We start from the raw sequence: 19,190 nt of genomic DNA on the forward strand, positions 1-19,190 counted from the left end.
TCTTTCCCTCCTTACTTACCCCTATCCTCCACACCCCAGATGAATCACGTACTCTGTTCCTTTGATCACCTCCACTGAGTAACAGTTGACTATTTTACAGCACTGTTACTTTGTGGATGTCGAAGCACTTGATGAGCAATAATCCTTTGGGTCCTAAGTATAACTTTATTGATTGTCCAGAAACACCCTGAGTACTGGCACAATATAAGTTATATTAACTCATCATCTATCTGCCTGAGGTGTGATATATCTAAACGTTATTCACGTATCAGAAAACGTTTGTTGAACACCTACTGTGTGCTCGGCCCTGTGGAAGGAATAGGAGAGTAAGGTGGACACAGTATCTGACCTTGGGATGCCTGTGGGTATGAGCCTTCGTGGAGCTTTCTGACTTCATGGTCTTGGGGACCAGGTGTGGGAGATGGGATGAGCTCAAGAGATGATGCCAGGCCGTGCCAGCAGGCACGAACGTATCCAAATGCCCACGTAGATGGCCTGAAGTAGCCAAGCTGGAAAGGACAAGTCATAACATGAAGACGGAAGAGTTGGTCAGAAGCCCGGAAAAACAGAATGCGGCACCCAGATAGGAGTTGGGTCATAGCAGACGAGGGCAGTCATGGCAGCTGAGTGGACACAGGGTGCACTGTGTTCAAGGGAAGGTCGCAGGTATGGTTGGCTTGGGAAGGATCTTAAGGACGCAGGTGCCGACTGCCATATCTCACACCCATGTCTGCTGGGTCAGGGGAAAAGAGAGGGCCTAAAAGGACTTCCAGCTTCCCCAGCCACTCATGAGCTTGAGGTAGACTGCCAGTGATAACCAAGCTTAGCACACTGACGTTTGGTCTGGAAATAATGTAGATCTAAGGATCCCCAGGAAGCTGGGTAGCCTTGAGGCTTGGTCTTCAACCTCATGGGCCCATATTCTGGTTTCCCAGGGGATTCGTCACAGACCATTAGGAAATGGGGCGCTACAGGAATGGGGTGAGCGACTTCCACAAAGAGGGTGCAAATCCTATTCTAGGAGACATCCAGAGCTGATGCTGTCTGGAGTCCTCATACACCATTGGGGTGGGGCGTAGAGAGTGATAAGGGGTGGGAGGAAGGAGAGGAATTTGGGGATGGAGGCGGAACTCTGTAAACTCTGCCACTTCTCTTTGACAGTCCGTTTGGATTTCAGAATGAGGCCAGGTGGAGGGTGAGGGGTGCGGGAGAGGAAGCAGGTCCGAGGCTTGGGGACGTAGCCCGTTCCCCCCCGCCCAGCTGTAGACCAAGAGCAGATGAGCTGTTCCTGGACCAGGGTGCCTCTGGGGGCTTCTGTCTCCAGAAGACAATTACACCTAGGTTTTGAGGCTCCCAGCTGTGGCACACGTTTATTTTCTCTTCCACGGGCTGAGTCTTGGTTCATTTAACAGCACGGCTCTCTCTGTAACACACAAAGCTTCTGACACAGGTGGAAAACCATGCCCTCTTTTTCTGATCAAGAAAAACTCGGACATTCTGGACGTGGTTCTCTCGACGGGCTTCACGAAATGAAGGCCTCACTTCTTTAGTCTTTTCTCCAAATGTCTCTGAAACACCTCAGGGGACGAGGTTGAACGGGACACACCTCACAGGGAAGCTAAAAGAATAAAGGCACCTTTATCCAGTGTTTCTGCCCATCTTTTTTCCTTGTTTGTATGTCACTGTGTACCGAAGGAAAAGTTTTGGGGTAGGCCCAGCATTCTGTGCTTTCCCAAGCCTTCCAGGTGACTGGGGTGCATGTTGACATTTGGGCAAACGCTGGTGTAGGGCTTTCCTCCATGGAGAATCAGGCCTGTGGTACAGTGGCCAGCTGAGTCCGGCAGGTGGGGTTCAGTCCATGGGCCTTGTCCCTCCTGGTGGAGGTGGTGGTGTATCTAGGCCCTAAGGGGTGAGTAGGATATGCTGGAAGGGCATTTTACAGAAGGGCCAAGAGCTGGAAGAGCCACCACTGCTATAAGCCCCCATCCCAAAGTCTGCTTGCCTTGGAAGGAGATTTGAAACTGGCTATTGTCTGAAACGGATTGCTGCAGGGCCCAGTGCATGGGCAAGGACTAGCACATAGTAGGTGATCAATAAATTCTCGTAAACTGATCCCTATGGCATTAGGGAAGCTTGGACAACGTTGAGGTGGAGAGCTTGTTGTCATGAGATTTGTTGAGATAGGATTTGAATACAAGTTCCTTTCTCCTCTAGCTTATTCAGGGTTACTAATAAACATTTTCAGAGTTGCTGAGAATTTCTTGCCACTCAGCATTTAGTCTTCGTGTGGGCTCCCTTCTTTTTCTGTTAGCAGCAGCTGTGCAGCTGTGCTCTGTCTCTGGGGACGGTGTCTGCCGGTGTCCACAAGGTTAGCCAGTAGCATCTAGAGGGTGACCTTATCCCCTTGGTTTTTTTTTGCTTTTCTCTCTTTCTTTCCAGATTCACTCATAAAAATGAGTTTGTGTTCCAGAGCAAGGAGCCATAAACCCAGAATAGAAAGTTCCATGTTTTATCTCATTTAAGGGCTGGCAGAGTTACCCGCTGATGTCTTGTGGGGAAACCTTCTCAGGCCTCTAATTAACATCTCTCCCTCACTAGGGAAGGAAGATTAATATTTCCTTACATTCTTTTTTTTTTTTTTTTTTTTTGGTATGTGGGCCTCTCACTGTTGTGGCTTCTCCCATTGCGGAGCACAGGCTCCGGACGCACAGGCTCAACGGCCATGGCCCACGGACGGGCTCAGCCGCTCCGCGGCATGTGGGATCCTCCCGGACCGGGGCACGAACCCGTGTCCCCTGCATCGGAAGGCGGACTCTCAACCACTGCGCCACCAGGAAAGCCCCTCTTTATAATCTTGCATAAAGCTGGGAGGGCTTGGGAGAAAAAGAATGTTGCTATTTGGTATGTGCTTAGGGTCTTTCTCCGAGAGGCTCAAAATGCGCATCGGTTTCAGCACATTACTGCTTATCCCATGTCCACTGGGGGGCAAGGATGAGACCTCGGAGTCCCACAGTGGGAGACACTGCCGTCCAGAGATGGGGGAGGAGCAACCAGGGTCTGTGATGTGCTGGGAGGGAGAAAAGGAGAGCGTGGACCATGATTTTCTTTCTTTCCCTCCCTCCCTTCCTTCCTTTCTTTCACCTTAAAAAATTTTTTTTAATCTTTTTTTTAAACTTTTAATTTTATGTCGGAGTATAGCCGATTAACAATGTTTTGGTAGTCTCGGGTGCACAGCAAAGTGACTCAGCCATACACAAACGTGTATCTAGTCTCCCCCAAACTGCCCTCCCATCCAGGCTGCCACATAACATTGAACAGAGTTCCCTCTGCTATACAGTAGGTCCTTGTTGGTTATCCATTTTATTGAATAAATATAGCAGTATGTATATGTCAATCCCAAACTCCCAAACTGTCCCTTCCCTCCACCCTTCCCTGCTGGTCGCCGTAAGTTCATTCTCTAAGTCTGTGATGGACCACAGATTTCAATATGGTTACTGTCCTAGTTGTTCCTCTGTGGATCTGTGGCCTCTCACACGCCCTGATCTCCCGTGTCCCCCAGTGACCATGTCCGCTTCCCAAGAGCACTAGGTGAGGTCGTGCGTAGGTGAGTGCAGCCCTTAGGTGACTTGTATCACTGTGCCGCGTCGCAGAGCTGGCCTTCCTGCTTGTCTAGACTTTCCTTCTTGGAGTGAAGAATGACCAGCACTGACTTCCTTTCTCTCTCCTTGTCTCAACCAACAGTCATTGTGACAAAATTGTAGCACAATAAAAATGTGAGGCATTGAGAGAAAAATGATCACAGCAGAGGCCAAGCATGAAACTGTGCTAGAAAGTGGCCGGTTCTTATCGAAGTTGCCATCATTTTCTTTTTTTTCCTGAATTCTTTCTTTAGCAAGATTTCTCTATCCACAGTGGCTCTTTGGTGAGTGTGCAGATTATCCAAGCCAACACCCCTTTCTTTCACGGGGACCCCACTCTGAATGTCCTCCCGGGGCTTCCTGAAGTTTAATGCCTTCTCGTCTCAGAACTCAGACGTGACTGAGCACAGCGAAAACCCACGGATTCCTTTTCACCGCATTTCATCCGAGCCTAGGAAGCAGAAAACAAGCTTGAGTAGAATCTGGTCATTTTTATACCCGCAGGACAGCAGAGTCAGTGGGAGGTGGGTACCATGCTGGGGTCCCCAGAGCAGAAATGTGACTCTCGGCAGCCTGTACTGATTTTTGTGTTCTGACTTGAAAAGAGCTGCCCTGAGCTCCGATGTGAATGTGGGTGCAGCGTCTGTCCGCAGCCTCCTGCCCACACCGTTCCCTCCTCTCCCCACCTCCCAGGGTCTGGAAACATCATCCTTCTGGCACGTTATCCACAGGGCTTACCCTCCGTTGCTCTGAGGGGGTGCTTGCCGTGTCTCCCCTTGTCCTGGGATGATGAGGCTTCCATTAAACACACAAACAGAAGCTCAAGTCTCAAGTAGGTGTTACTCAACCGATTGCACCCTTATCACTTGTGAAAAATGCCAGCACAAGAACCATCCAAGTCACCATCGACTGAGACCTTGGCCAGTTCCCGGGAGGAGGTGTCACCACCCTCTTTGTCAGGCGAGGCCGTGGGAGCTGCTCAGAGGACCAGCGTGTGCTCCGGCCATCCTTCTGCTTGGCCTCCGGCCTTGCTGGGTCTAAAGCCTCTTGCATCCCAACGTGGAAAACAGCTCTGTAGGAGCTGTGGGGATAAAACCTAGCTAGGAAGGATTTGGATTCTGGAAACTCTTATTTATATGACCACTGGGGAAGGGACTGATGAGGGCTCCATGCTGGGGATGATGCATCAGGAAAACGGTCCATGATTTTTTTCTCAAACCATTAGGTTATTAGGAGCTGAGCACTTGCATTAATTCAGCGTTGATCTTTGGCATCATTCTCACAAGAATGAAAGCTTGTGTGTCTGCCTCCCATTTTAGGTAAAAATTTAAAAGTTGGGAGACAGGCGAAACGTAAAAACAAACGCCGCGGAATGAGAATATGTACAATATGCCATTTACGTCCCTTGGTTACATTGTCTTAGGGTCTTTTCCTCTTTATAGGAGAATTTCTGATTCTGTGAGCTAAGGGCAGAGATCTCAGCCAATGGTGGCTTTTAGCATCACTGTGTGTGCAGGTTTGTGTGCTGGCATGTCTCATGCGTGCTAAGGGGTGCAGTCAGTCATGTAACACCTCCTTGGGATTGGAGCTTTGTGCACAGACCCAGAGGGTTTATCTACATATGATATCGATCCCTTTCATTTGTAGCAGATTGAAGCATGATTTCAGCGTGATGCCGTTTCTTCCCCATGTTCCAGCTGGGTGCACACCCAGCTCTTTCGGTGTTGGTGTTAAGTGTGGGATGTTAGACCCCCTGGTGCTCTGGGGGTAGAAGCATAGGGGAGCGGATGTCCCTCTTGATGACCACATCACAGGTCTCTAGGTGGCCTCTGCTTTGCTTCCCCAGTTGTGAGGAAATTGGTCTGCCCTGCGAGCATCATGTGAGGTGTGGTCACGGTCATTATTCATGATGAAACCTGACAGCTCCAAGGTTAGACGTGCTGCTGAATACCAAACACCAAGACAAAAAAAAAAAATCTCCTTTTCCATCTCCTCTGTCTAAATAGTTGGAACTTGGACACACTTTCTTGGGGGCTGAACTGCAGCACTTTTGAAACTGGTGTTAGTAGGTGGTTGTGTTGATAGTGGACACGTCTTCCTCTCTCTCTGTGTACGTGCCTGAGGCTCTGCAGGTGACACCAATCTCTCAAGCTGGAGAGTCTGGTTGATGCAGCAGGACGGCAGGCAGGAAGTTCCTCCTGTGCTGAAGCTGCTCCCACAGGTTTTCTGTGTTCCTGCCTCTCTCCTAGAGTGGCTGACAGGCTGGCTGGGATCCCAGGACAGCAGGCTAACCTGCGGGAATGCTCCATCTGGTCCAAGGAACTCAGCTGCTCTATAGGTGGCCATACAGGACAAGGCAGTGACTTAGATTATCTGGGGCCAGCTCACTGCAGTACAGTGATCACCACTCCTGTAAGGGCATTCAGGACTGTAGAAATGTCAACAATTTCACTTTTTCAAGTGAAATTGAAACTTCAGCTGTTTTCAAGGAGCATTTGCCTTCTGTCAGCCAACTGTGACGAAGCCAACACACCTGGAAGGGATGTGACTGTGATTGGGGCCAAAGCCTAAACAGGACTGAATCTTCCCACTACAATGATTTCAGGTCCAAGCTCTGTTTTCAGTACAAATGGTTGACTTCCCTTTAGCCGGAGGAATGTGCTAGTTGCTTGGGCTGCCATAAGAAAGCACCACAAGACTGGGCGGCTTAAACAACAGACATTTACTTCTCACAGTTCTAGAGGCTGGAAGTCCAAGATCAAGGGGTGGGCAGGGTTGGTTCCTTCTGAGCCCTCTCTCCTTGGTGTGTAGATGGCCGTCTTCTGCCTGTGTCCTCACATTGTCTTCCCTTTGTATGTGTCTCTGTCCTAATCTCTTCCTCTTATAAGGACACCAGTCATATTAGAGTAAGGCCCACCCTAATGACTTCATTTTATGTAAGGCCCTGTCTCTAAATACAGCCACATTCTGAGGTCTTAGAGGTTAGGATTTCAAAATATAAATTTTGGGAGCACACAGTTAAGCCCATAATGAGAGGCCTCATGGACCTAGGGCAGAGTTAAATACTAAACACATACAGGTATTTCTACAAACGTTTGAATACTTTGGTTTGACCACTCTGTGGTCATATGTAGACATTTGATAGAAAAGTTTAAAAAAAGGGGAAATTCTGTGACTTGACTAAGTGGGTTGACTATGCCTTTCCCTGCGCACAGAGGAGCCTGGCTGTTACTGGCATCTTGTTTTGTCCAGAACTCCACAGCAAGTTAAGAGCAGAGCCTGGCTCTTAAGCCAGTACGTCATGGACATCACTCTTTCACATGAACAACTATTTACTGAATATTTGCCAGGTTTTCCAGGCTGTGGTAAACCAACATGTGTGTAAGAGATGACCTCCCCTCAAGGAATATTAGCTTAGTTGGGGTAAACAATATGTATATATATAAACAATATGTATATAAATATTTGAAACTGAAAGTTCAGTTAACATTAGAATTGGTTTTGTTTTTGTTTTTTTTGCATGAGGACCTCTGCTTTCAAGAGGAAGAGACCCAATTTAAACTAGTGCCAGAAGAAAAGAGGATGGGGTGACTGGGGTCGGGGGACCAAGGGTGTTAGGACCCTCATTTTTCTCTCTGTTGTTCGACTTATTCTGTCAAACCGCTTGTTTCACTTATCTGTTGCTTCATGTGGTAGGCTGAAACAGGGACCCCTCTAAAAGACAGCCACATCTTAGTCCCTGGAATTTGTAGGTATTACCTTATTTGGAAAAGGGTTTTTGCAGATATGATTAAGTTAAGGATCTTGAGATGAGGAGATTATCCTGGATTATTTGGGTTGGCCTTAAATGCCATAACATGTGTCCTAATGAGAGTGAGGCAGAGGGAGATTAGACAAACAGAAGATGAGGAGGTGATGTGACCACAAGCCAAGGAATGCTGGCTGCTGCTGGAAGTTGGAAGAGGCAAAAATAATTGGAAAAAGTAGCTAAACAGATGGACCACTGCAGCTTTCAACCATAAAAAAGCCCCGCAAACCCAGAAAACCATGGGGAAGGCGGAGAAGCTGATTTCTAGAGTTACCACATTATTTAATATGTTACCAAATATTTAAATGTCTAATTTTCAACAAAATATCAAAAGGCATACAAAGAAATAGGAATACATGGCCCACTGAAAGAGATAAAATAAATGGACAGAACCCATTCCTGAGGAAGCCCAGGCATTGGATTTATTAGCTAAAAATTTAAAGCAGTTATCGTAATGATGTCCAAAGAGCTAAAGGAAACATGGACATAGAACTAAAGGAAATCAGAAAAATGATGTACAAACAAAATGAGGATATCAGTAAAGAGGTAGATATTATGACAAGGAATGAAATAAATTCTGGAGCGGAAGAGTATAATAAAATGGATATTCACTAGATAGGTTCAACAGAAGAGTTGACCAGGCAGAAGAATGAATCAGCAAACTTGAAGATACAACAATTGAAAATTTTAAGTCTGAGGAGTGGAAAGAAGAAAGAATGAAAAAAATTGAAGGTAGCCCAAGAGACCTCTGGGACATCATCAAGCAGAGCAACATATACCTATGGGAGTCCCAGAAGAAGAAGAGAGAAAAGAGCAGAAGAATATTTGAAAAGATAATGGCTGCACACTTCCTAAATTTGATGGAAGACATAAATCTAAAAATTCAAGAACTAAATGAATTACAAGTAAGATAAACTCAAAGAGACCCACATGGGAACACATTATAATCAAATTGTCAAAAGCCAAAAACAGAATCTTGAAAGCAGCAAGAGAGAAGCAACTCATCACGTACAAGTGATCCTCCATAAGACTGACAGCAATTTTCTCATCAGAAACCATGGAAACCAGAAGGCAGTGGGAAGATACATTTAACATGTGGAAAGAAAAACAATTGTCAATCAGGAATTCTATATCCAGCAAAACTGTTCTTTAAAAAAATGAGGGAGATATTAAGACATTCCAAGATATTAAAAGCTAAAGGGGATCTTTACCACTAGACCTGCCCTGCAAGAAATGCTAATGTGAATCCTTCAGGTTGCGGTAAAAGGACACTAGACAGTAACTTAAAGCCATATGAAGAAATAAAGAATTCAGTCATGGCAAATACATGGGCAAATATAAAAACTAGTATTATTGTATTTTTGGTTTATGACTCCACTTTTTATTTTCTACATGATTTAAAAGACAAATGCATAACATCTATAATTTATAAAATTTTAAATTATGTTATTATAAAATTATAAATCTATTTAAAAGGATGTAATTTGTGACAATAATAATGCAAAGGGGGAGCATGGAACCGTATAGGAGCAAAGTTTCTGTAAGCTATTGAAGTTAAGTTGGTATCAGTTTGAATCAGATTGTTGTAACTTTAGGATAGTAAATAAAATCCACCTGGCAACCACAAAGGACTATCAACAAAATATGCACAAAAGAAAATGATAAAGAAATCAAAACAGTTCAGTACTAAAAAATCACCTAAACATAAAAGTAATGGAGGCAATGAGGGACAAAAAGAAGATACACAGAAAATAAACATAAACAACAATGGCAGAAGTAAGTCCTTCCTTATCAATAATTACTTTAAATGTAAATGGGTTAAACTTTCTAATAAGAAGGCAGGGCAGAATGGGTACTAAAAAAATGATCCACCTATATGCTGTCTAAAAGAGACTCACTTTAGACCCAGAATGGGTACTAAAAAATGATCCACCTATATGCTGTCTAAAAGAGACTCACTTTAGACCCAGAAGACCCAAAGACACAAATAGATTGAAGTGAAAAAATGGAAAAGAATATTCCATGCAAGTAGTAGCCAAAAGAGAGCTGGAATGTCTATTACTATCACACAAAATAGCCTTTAAGTAAAATACTGTTACAAGCGATAAATGAAGCATCATATATTGATAAACGTATTAATTTCTCAAGAAGCTCTAACAAATTTCAACATATATACCCCAAACAAAAGAGCCCCAAAACATATGGAGCAAATATTGACAGAATTGAAGGGAGAAATGGTTCTCCAACTGTTGGAGACTTCAGTATGCCGCTGGTGGTTGATGCTGACTGTCTACTGGTACCTGGCTGGGACCATGGCTGGATCACTTACCTGTAGCCTTTCCATGTAGCTGCTTGGCTTCCTTATAGCACAGTGATGGCATCCTGAGAGAGAGAGATCTGGGCAAAAACTATCACTTATTGTGGACAACCCTGGAAGTTGGGTAGTGTTACTACTGTTGCATTCTATTCCTTAGAAGTGAGTCACTAAGGGTGACCCATACTCAAGCACAGGGTCATTAGACTCCATCTGTTGATGGGAGGAGGGTCTAAAGAATTTGTGGGCATCTTTAATTAGTTAATATTTAAAATTTTTTATTGAAGTATAGTTGCATTACAATATTGTGTTAGTTTATACTGTACAGCAAAGTGAATCAGCTATACATATACATATATCCACTCTTTTTTTGATTTCCTTCTCATTTAGGTCACCACAGGGCATTGGGTAGAGTTGCCTGTTCTATACAGTAGGTTCTCACTAGTTATCTGTTTTATACATAGTATCAATAGTATATATATGTCAATCCCAATGTCCCAATTCATCCCACCCCTTGCTTCCCCCATGGTGTCCATACGTTTGTTCTCTACGTCTGTGTCTCTGTTTCTGCTGTGTAAATAAGATCGTCTCTACCAATTTTTTCAGATTCCACATATATGTGTTAATGTACAATATTTGTTTTTCTCTTTCTGACTTACTTCACTCTGTATGACTGTCTCTAGGTCCATGCGTGTCTCTACAAATGACCCAATTCCGTTCCTTTTTATGGCTGAGTAATATTCTGTTGTATATATGTACCACATCTTCTTTATCCATTCCTCTGTTGATGGACATTTAGGTTGCTTCCACATCCTGGCTGTTGTAAATTTGTGGGCATCTTTTAAAACCACCACAGACTGCCCTCTATTCTCAGATGCTTTGATACTCTTTCCATGTGCAAAATATACTCATTCCCTCTCAAGACCCCTCAGAGTTCTCATATATGAAGGCATCAGGCTCAGGCTTGATGAGTACAGGTCTAACTCAGGTACAGGTGCAGGTGAGGCTCCTTAGGTGTGATTCCTTGAGCATGGCTTCTTGAGTTCAGTTTCTCTGGATGATCTGAACACCTGTGCACTAATAAGATAGGCTGTCAGCCCCCATGATCCCAACCTACGATGGTGGGACCGGCATAGGATAACTGCTAAAGATACTTGTTCACAAAGGGGCAAGTGGGGGCACCCAGCAGCCACTGGTGCATAGCAATTCTGAAATCCACCTGTGGTCAGTTCCTTGATTAGGGTTTAGGCTTACTGCCTGGAAATGATTTTCTAGGCTCTGACCTCCGGGCTCTTGGTTCTACACTCTGAGTCATGCTTCCTTTTCCGTAAAAGTAGCCTGCTTCCCACTCATACAGGCTTGGGGGTCCAAATGCCTTTTTTTTTTTTTTTTTTCATTTTGTACTTTCTCTGTTCTTTTCCAACTTGGCATAATTCTCTAAAAATTTTTTAAAAAAATTTATTTATTTTGGGGTGCTTTTGGGTCTTTGTTGCTGCGTGTGGGCTTTTCCTAGTTGCGGTGAGCCGGGGCTACTCTTTTTTGTGGTGCGCAGCCTTCTCATCGATGTGGGTTCTCTTGCTGCAGAGCCTGGGGCTCTAGGCACGTGGGCTTCAGTAGTTGTGGCACGTGGGCTCAGTAGTTGTGGCTCGTGGGCTCTAGAGTGCAGGCTCAGTAGTTGTGGTGCATGGGCTTAGTTGCTCTATGGCATGTGGGATCTTCCTGGACCAGCGCTCGAACCTGTGTCCCCTGCATTGGCAGGCGGATTCTTGACCACTGGGCCACCAGGGAAGTCCCCGTTTTGGGTTTTATATGAATCCATTTATAATCTCCATCAGACAAAAGCTATACCCACAAATATCTTCAAGATAAGTCTCTTTTTTCAGGCATCCTTTAAGGCTTGGAAGGGCAGAGGGTAATGCTCCTCAGAAGTCTTAATTGGCTGTTCGACTATTTGAAAGGGTCTGTGATGCGCTACCTTAAATCTTTCTGTGGTCTTAAAAAGGGTTTTACAGTTTATGTCCTTGGCCTCATCTTTTGACCGTATCTTCCTGACAGCAGTCTGGATTTGATCTTTGCCTGTAAGCTGTTTCTTAATCTTAGCGTCATTTGTCATCCAGAAAGGCTGGGAATAAGAAATAAGTTGAATTTCAAGCCCTGTAAGTTCTGGCTCCTTTATGGTAACGGTTATTTCTTTGGCTTATTTCTCTCTTCTTACGTTATACTATGGGGAGTGAGAAGCAGCCAGGTGGTCCCTTGGAAGTTGGTTTCAAAATAAATCTAGAACTTAAAAGTTTTCAAATAAAAAAGCTGCTAAACAAGGCACTTTCTGGTTTCCAATAACATTTTCCTTCCTTTCCTTTACTTCCTCATCAGTAGCCTCCTCAAGATCCTTCATGCTTCTCCTAACGGTCTCTTCAAGGCCCTTCCAACTTCCACGCAGCTCCCCAGCCCCAAACCTATTGCCACGTGTTTGGTTCTTTGTTACAACAGCACCGATGTGGCACCAAAATCCTTTTCCCGTTATCTGTTGCTGTGTAACAAACTGCCCCCAAGCTTAGTGGCTTATCAAAATGACAACATGTATTGTGCTCAAAAAATCTATAATTTGGGGAACTCTCAGTCGAGATAGTCCTTCTTTGCTCCATTTGGCATTAAGTGGGGCCTGTGATCATGTGAAGGCTCGATTTCAAGTCTGGCAGTTGGTGCTGGCTCTGAACTGGGGCTCGGCAGGGGCTGAGGCTCATGGGGCTGCTTGGCTTTCTCACAACGTGATGGTGAATGTAGGGAGAGACAGAGAGAGAGAGAGAGAAAGAGAGGCAGCTGAAGGAAGCTCTGTCATCTTAAAACTTTTTTTTTAAATTGAAGTATCAATATAGTTGGTTTATAATGTTGTGTTACTTTCAGGTGTACAGCAGAGTGACTCAGTTATACGTATATATGTACATATATATGTGTGTGTGTATATATGTATCCGTTTTCAGATTTTTTTCCTTTATAGGTTACTACAAGATATTGGATACAGTTCCCTGTGCTATACAGTAGGTTCTTGTTGTTTATCTATTTTATATATAGCAGTGAGTATCTGTTAATCCCAAACTCCTAATTTATCCCTCCCCCCTCCTTTCCTCTTTGGTAACCATATGACTGTTTTCTATGTCTGTGAGTCTGTTTCTGTTTTGTGAATCAGTTCATTTACAATGAGGTATCACCTCACACCGGTTAAAAAGTCTACAAATAATAAATGCTGGAGAGCGTGTGGAGAAAAGGGAACCCCCTACACTGTTGGTGGGAATGTAAATTGGTGTAGCCACTATGGAAAAGAGTATGGAGTTTCCTTAAAAAACTAAAAATAGAGTTACCATATGATCCAGCAATCTCCCTCCTGGGCATATACCCAGAAATTCAAAAAGGTACATGCACCCCAATGTTCATAGCAGCACTAGTTACAATAGCCAACATATAGAGGCAGCCTAAGTGTCCATCAACAGAGGAATGGATAAAGAAGATGTAGTGTGTGTGCGTGTGTGTGTGTGTACACACACACACACACACACACACACACACACACACACACACATAGACAATGGAATATTACTCAGCCATGAAAAGGGATGAAATAATGCCATTTGCAGCAACATGGATGGACCTAGAGATTCCATCATATTTTATGAGCTCATCTAAAAAATTATGTGGTGTCAATTCTGCTACATCCTATTCATTTGAAGCAAGTGACCAAAGTTAGCTCACCTTCAAGGGGAGAGGAAATAGACTGCTTTTCGTTGGAGGTGTGGTTTAAAACGATCACACCACTTCATTCCATGTGGCAATTCAAGGCTTTTGTGCTGACAGGACCATGACTAGAGGAGGATGGGAACCTCCCTCCTTGGATCCAGTACCAAAACTTTCAGGGAGAGCTTGGGTTAGGTGCCAACTTCTTTTGGACCACTTACTGCAGCTGAAGTGGCGAGGTACCACCGTTAGCCAAGCATGTTTACCTGTCTGTGTCTGTGATGAGGTGGGGCTCATCTGTTACGAGAAGATGAGGTTGCCAAGCAGGTAAAAGTAGTATCCAGGACACTTAATGCTGAGTGAAACGCACACACATGAAGGTAACTAAGAATGATTGCAGGGCTTCCCTGGTGGCGCAGTGGGTAAGAATCCACCTGCCAATGCAGGGGAAATGGGTTCAAACTCTGGTCCCGGAAGATCCCACGTGCCACAGAGCAGTGAAGCCCATGTGCCACAACTACTGAGCCTGTGCTCTAGAGCACGCGAGCCACAGCTACTGAGCCCGTGCGCCGTGACTACTGTAGCCTGCTTGCCTAGAGCCCGGGCTTTGCAACAAGAGGAACCACCGGAATGAGAAGCCTGCGCGCCGCAGCGAGGAGTAGCCCCCGCTCGCTGCAACTAGAGAAAGCCCGCACGCAGCAACGAAGACCCAGTGCAGCCGAAAATAAATCATAAAATAATAAAATAAAATAAATAATTAAATAAAAAGAATGATTGAGAGCAATGTGAATTTCAAAATGAGGGATGTTAACAACGTGCAAGACGATTACGATGAAAACACTCGCCAGAGTTCATTCATTTCGTCAGGAAGCATCGATTGGATGCCCACCTTTTCCCAGCACTGCTGGATGGTGGGGAGTGAGTTGGATTGCACACAGTCCTTCCGCAAACCTGCTCTCACAGATTGCCTCTTATTAGAGATTTTCCAGAGACTTTTGTCCTAATCCTCCCAGGGGAGCAAGGTAACCTTTGATTTGTCTCTGACTGTGGCAGCATCTAGGGGGGCTTTGTGTGTTCGACTCAGGACCCGTTCAATCCATCAGCAGGTTACTTTATATATATATGAGTAATGTGGGGCTGATTGGCTCACATCCTGTCACTGAATTGATAGATGGGTGAATTCAACTGGCAGGATCAACTCTTCTATTTCTACATGAAGTGACAATTAGAAATAATTTACTCTTTTTTTTTAACATCTTTATTCGAGTATAATTGCTTTATGATGTTGTGTTAGTTTCTGCTGTATAGAAATAATTTACTCAACCTGGGAGAGTCTGTAGTTAAAAACACCTTCGGGAGCTGTGAAAAATTTATCCAGTGTTTATTTACATATTTAGTTTCAATTCTGTATATTTTTAGTTGAGGTGTAATTTACTTACAGTGAGCTGTGAAGTGTTCACTCACCAGCTCATCAGGCAGAATGGGGAGTCCTGGAAGTGGGCGAGCAGACCCAGGGTCAGTGTGGTGGTGCCCTTTCGTCCTGTCATCTGTCCTTGGGCACCAGCTTGCTCCTGGATAAACTAGGAATAGCACAGGGATTACCCTGTGCTGCTGTGTGGGTGGAAGGTTAACCACGATAATGGTTAATGTGGGTATGTGGGGTGCCTGGTACACAGGTATTGATGGATTGCTCGTTCCCTTTTCTTTCTTTGCCCACCCTTCACCCTCATCCTGTGTACCTGGGTACCACGTGTTGGAAAATGCTGTGTAGAGTGTGGCTGCTTCTGAATAACCTCTCTGCCAGCAGTTAGCATCAGTAGCATGCAGGAAATAAGATAGAATGATGTGGCTTCTTATTTTCTGTTCGGCAATTAGCAGCTTATTTGCATATAGCCTGATTTCTTTCAAGCTGCCAAAAAAAATTCGGAAATGAGGTAAAGCAATATATAATAAAACTTGCAAATTATAATGAGGGATTAGAGCCTGACTACTCTTCACGTCTTCCTGTGGCAAACTGCTTTTCTTCCCTGCAGTCTGAATTTCGTGATCTCGAGTTTCTCGTTCTCTGCCTCATTCTCTGTTGCATGACACTGGATGACACTGAGAAAACGAAATTGAAAGTCTGCTTGCGCTTTGAAAGAACTGCTTTTCCTGGTTTTGAGTGTGGATGGAAAAAAATGGAAAAGGAAGAAAATGAGACATACATGGAGGGCTAAAGACAAGGGTGAAGACGAAGAGATTGACGAAAGGTTGGTTCTCTGTTCTGGTCCTTTTCCTGCTGTTTTGTGACCTGTACCCTCATGGGCAGAGAGGGTGAAGGTGCAGGTCCCAGACAATGATTTAATCCATTTAACACGGTCATTTGTAAACACGGTGTTCATTTCCTCTGCATAACGGCAATGATATGGTGCCCCTGCTTCTTCATGGCTTCTTGCACAGGGTGATGCATCATTAGACAGATACTGTTTTTTGTTTTTTTTTTTTTAAATAAACTGCCCAGGCACTTAATTAAGTCTTGCATTCCCTCTAATAAAAAATTGACCGCAAATATACTACTAACGCCTGGTGGGTGACAGAGACACACCAGAAGAAAACAAGTGGGTATTCCCTCCAGATTTCACAAGCTCTGCAGCCCACCTTCTGCTACTCTCTTTGCTACTGCTCCCAGATCCATGAGGACTGAAAGCACGGTGTGAATGCATCAGCTGCTCTGGAGGCCCTGTCTTTGGGAGATTAATTGTGACCCACTTAAAAAAAAGTTATCTAGGGAAATTTGAATAAGTTTTCTATAAGACATGGAAACAAAAACCTTTATGGTATATAAATAGTGGAAGGTTTACCAAGGTCTTCAGTTGGAAGGAGTCAGACACTGCAGAAGGAAAGGACATCTCTTGGCTTGTGGGTGGAAAGGTATAGGAGGAGTTGTTCATCTCTGCTTTGGTGCTGGCTGCTGGGCGTCACAACCCAGGGTCTTGACACGGTTTTGAACCAGTTCGCCTGCTGCCTCTGCCTCCCTGAGCCTCACATTAGTGTGTGTCCAGTGGCCAAAGGGTCATTGGCCATTGGGTCATCGGCCACTGGGTCATTGCCCTTTTGGCCTTGTTTGTCAAGGAGGAAAGGCAGACCAAGTGGGTCAAGGTGGCAAGGCATGTATTTGGAGCAGGGACTGAGTGCGGTCATAAAATAAAGCAGCGAAGAGAGAGACGACCTCAGCCATCAGTCTCCAAACCCACGAACTGAACACCTTTCCGTTGCGTGTTCTATCAGCACGTTCGTCAGACAGTTCTGTCACCTCCTAACTTCATTTGCCTCCTGAGAATGGTTTTCATTGTACATCTGTTTTCTGACTGTCAAATGTCTCTAAATAATAAGAAACTGGACCTGAATTTGTGGCATCACTTTCCCCTCCAATACGATTGTATAAAATGTCCAACCTGAGATCCAAAGACTACATTTTCCCTGTCATCCCTCCCTGTATAAAGTCCTGAACTCTGTTAGGTCTCAGCCCAGCTCTTCTTGCTGGATTTCCTCCTGCAGTGAATGGCAGCTCAAGCAAGAAAAACTGGGGGCCGTGCCGGATTCTCACGTTTCCTTGGACGTTGAGCCACTTCATCTCTTGGGTTTCCTCTCCTGGAGGTCTCTTCCTTCTGTCCTTAGATCCATCAGTTTTTGCCTGGACTCACACACTAGTCTCTCCAGGGTCCCTGCTTCCCTCCCCACCCTCCTCCAATGTGGCTTTCACTGCAGCCAGCCGTCCTGCTCCAATGCCTAGAGGACCACTTTCCCTCTCACCTCTGTCCATGACTAACGTTCTTAAGGTGAATGTTAAACTCGGCCTAGGGTAACACCTTCTCGCCCTGGCCACTGCCTGGCCTGCTGATTTCATTTCTTGCCACTCCTTTTCCACCCAGCGTAACTCCCGTACGGGAGGCGGTGCCTTTTTCCATATGGTTTTACACCTCTGCCTGCACCTGCTACTCCCTTCTCCATCTTATATCCTACTAGGCCATCAAGACTTGGTTTCAGGGTCCCTTCTTTTGGGTGCTCTGCACATTTCCCTAGCCTCGTATACATTAAGTTTATTTATTTTAATTTATTTGGCTGCGCGGGGGCTTAGTAGCGGCGTTTGGGATCTTTGTTGCGGCATGCAGGATCTTTAGTTGCGGCATGTGCGATCTAGTTCCCTGACCAGGGATTGAACCCGGACCCCCTGCATTGGGAGCACGGAGTCTTACCCACTGGACCACAAGGGAAGTCCCATATTATGTGGTTTTTTTTTTTTTTTTTTTTTTTTTTTTTTTTGCGGTACGCGGGCCTCTCACTGTTGTGGCCTCTCCCGTTGCGGAGCACAGTCTCCGGACGCGCAGGCTCAGCGGCCATGGCTCACGGGCCCAGCCGCTCTGCGGCACCTGGGATCTTCCCGGACCGGGGCACGAACCCGTGTCCCCTGCATCGGCAGGCGGACTCTCAGCCACCACGCCACCAGGGAAGCCCCCCATATTATGTTTTAATATAACCGTTGGCTGTGCCCTTGGCTGAACTGTAAGCTGCCTGCAGGGAGAGACAGAGACCCTCTCTCATTTTAGCCTTTATCCCCAGCACCTAGCATCGTGCCTGGTCAAAGTAGACTATCAAGAAATGGTTGTTGGATGAACAAATGAACGTTTAAGATACATCTTACCTATGAATGACGATGAGCAGTGTTAGTTACCGTGTTATTAATAGTTGATAATTCTAACAATTGAATCATAAAATATTAGTGCCTTTCAGGTCAACCTTGTTAAAAACCTGGCAATTTGTAGCTGTATGAGCTTGGACAAATTACCTAATCCTTCCAAGCTGCAGTTTTCCTATCTGTAAAATGGGATAATAGAGTTGTTTTGAGAACTAAATGAGATGGTGTATGCTAAATATTGGGGTTATATATAATGCTGAATGAATGTTAGTTACTACAATTATAGTCAGCATTAAAATGTTTACATAGTATGAGTCTATATAGTGTTTTAAACTTGCTGTCTTTGTGTTTTTCTGTTCAGATTTGTCTGCAAACAAGTTGTTGTCATAGTAGCAGCTGGAATACCTTGGAGTGCCTAGTTTAATGCCTTCCGAGAGCAGAGAGAGACCGGAAGGCCCATAGCAGAGGGACTCTTGAATATTTCGCAGTAGACAAACTAAGTTATTTTCCGTCACGGCAGTGTATTGGGTGGGATGACCTTTATCAGCTGATGACAGTGATGTAGCGGAAGGGACAGTTTTCCACTTGACCTTTATACAATGTGCCAGCCTGTCTCCTAACACAAACTGGGTTACAATTGACAGGCTTGAGAGAACGCTAACCTGACAGAAGCTTATTGTTTGCAAGGAGATAGTCGCTGAGGCAGCCCGTTAGCTGTGGGATGCGGTGACTCGCCTGTCCCTGGGGGTGGCTTAGAATGCCTGCTGCCTGAGTCACTGCCAGAGCATCTTGTGTAATTAGCTCCTCTGGGAGTTTGTTTTTCAGTGAGGTTTGTTCATAATGAATCTTTATTGCCGTGGACTTGATCCCTCTGTATTCTTGTGACTTTCTGTCTTTGTTAGCTCTCTTCCTCTCTTTGCCAAAACGTCACAGGATGTTTTCTCCCCACTGTTTCTGTAGCTTCTTTTTGCCTTTCCCTCCACATTATACTTCCTTTTAGTTTTTTATTATCGAGGGATTCCCCGG

The 19,190-nt window shown here is 44.9% G+C and overlaps 1 protein-coding gene across 1 annotated transcript in view; it reads left to right on the forward strand.

Moving 5' to 3' along the window:
• The window catches only part of DISC1 (DISC1 scaffold protein), a 295,725-nt gene that overhangs the window by 7,454 nt on the left and 269,081 nt on the right, over positions 1-19,190 (forward strand). The window lies entirely within an intron of this gene.

This window comes from Lipotes vexillifer, unplaced genomic scaffold (genome assembly GCF_000442215.2).
Source record: "Lipotes vexillifer unplaced genomic scaffold, Lipotes_vexillifer_v1.1 scaffold410, whole genome shotgun sequence".
Taxonomy (NCBI): domain Eukaryota; kingdom Metazoa; phylum Chordata; class Mammalia; order Artiodactyla; family Lipotidae; genus Lipotes; species Lipotes vexillifer.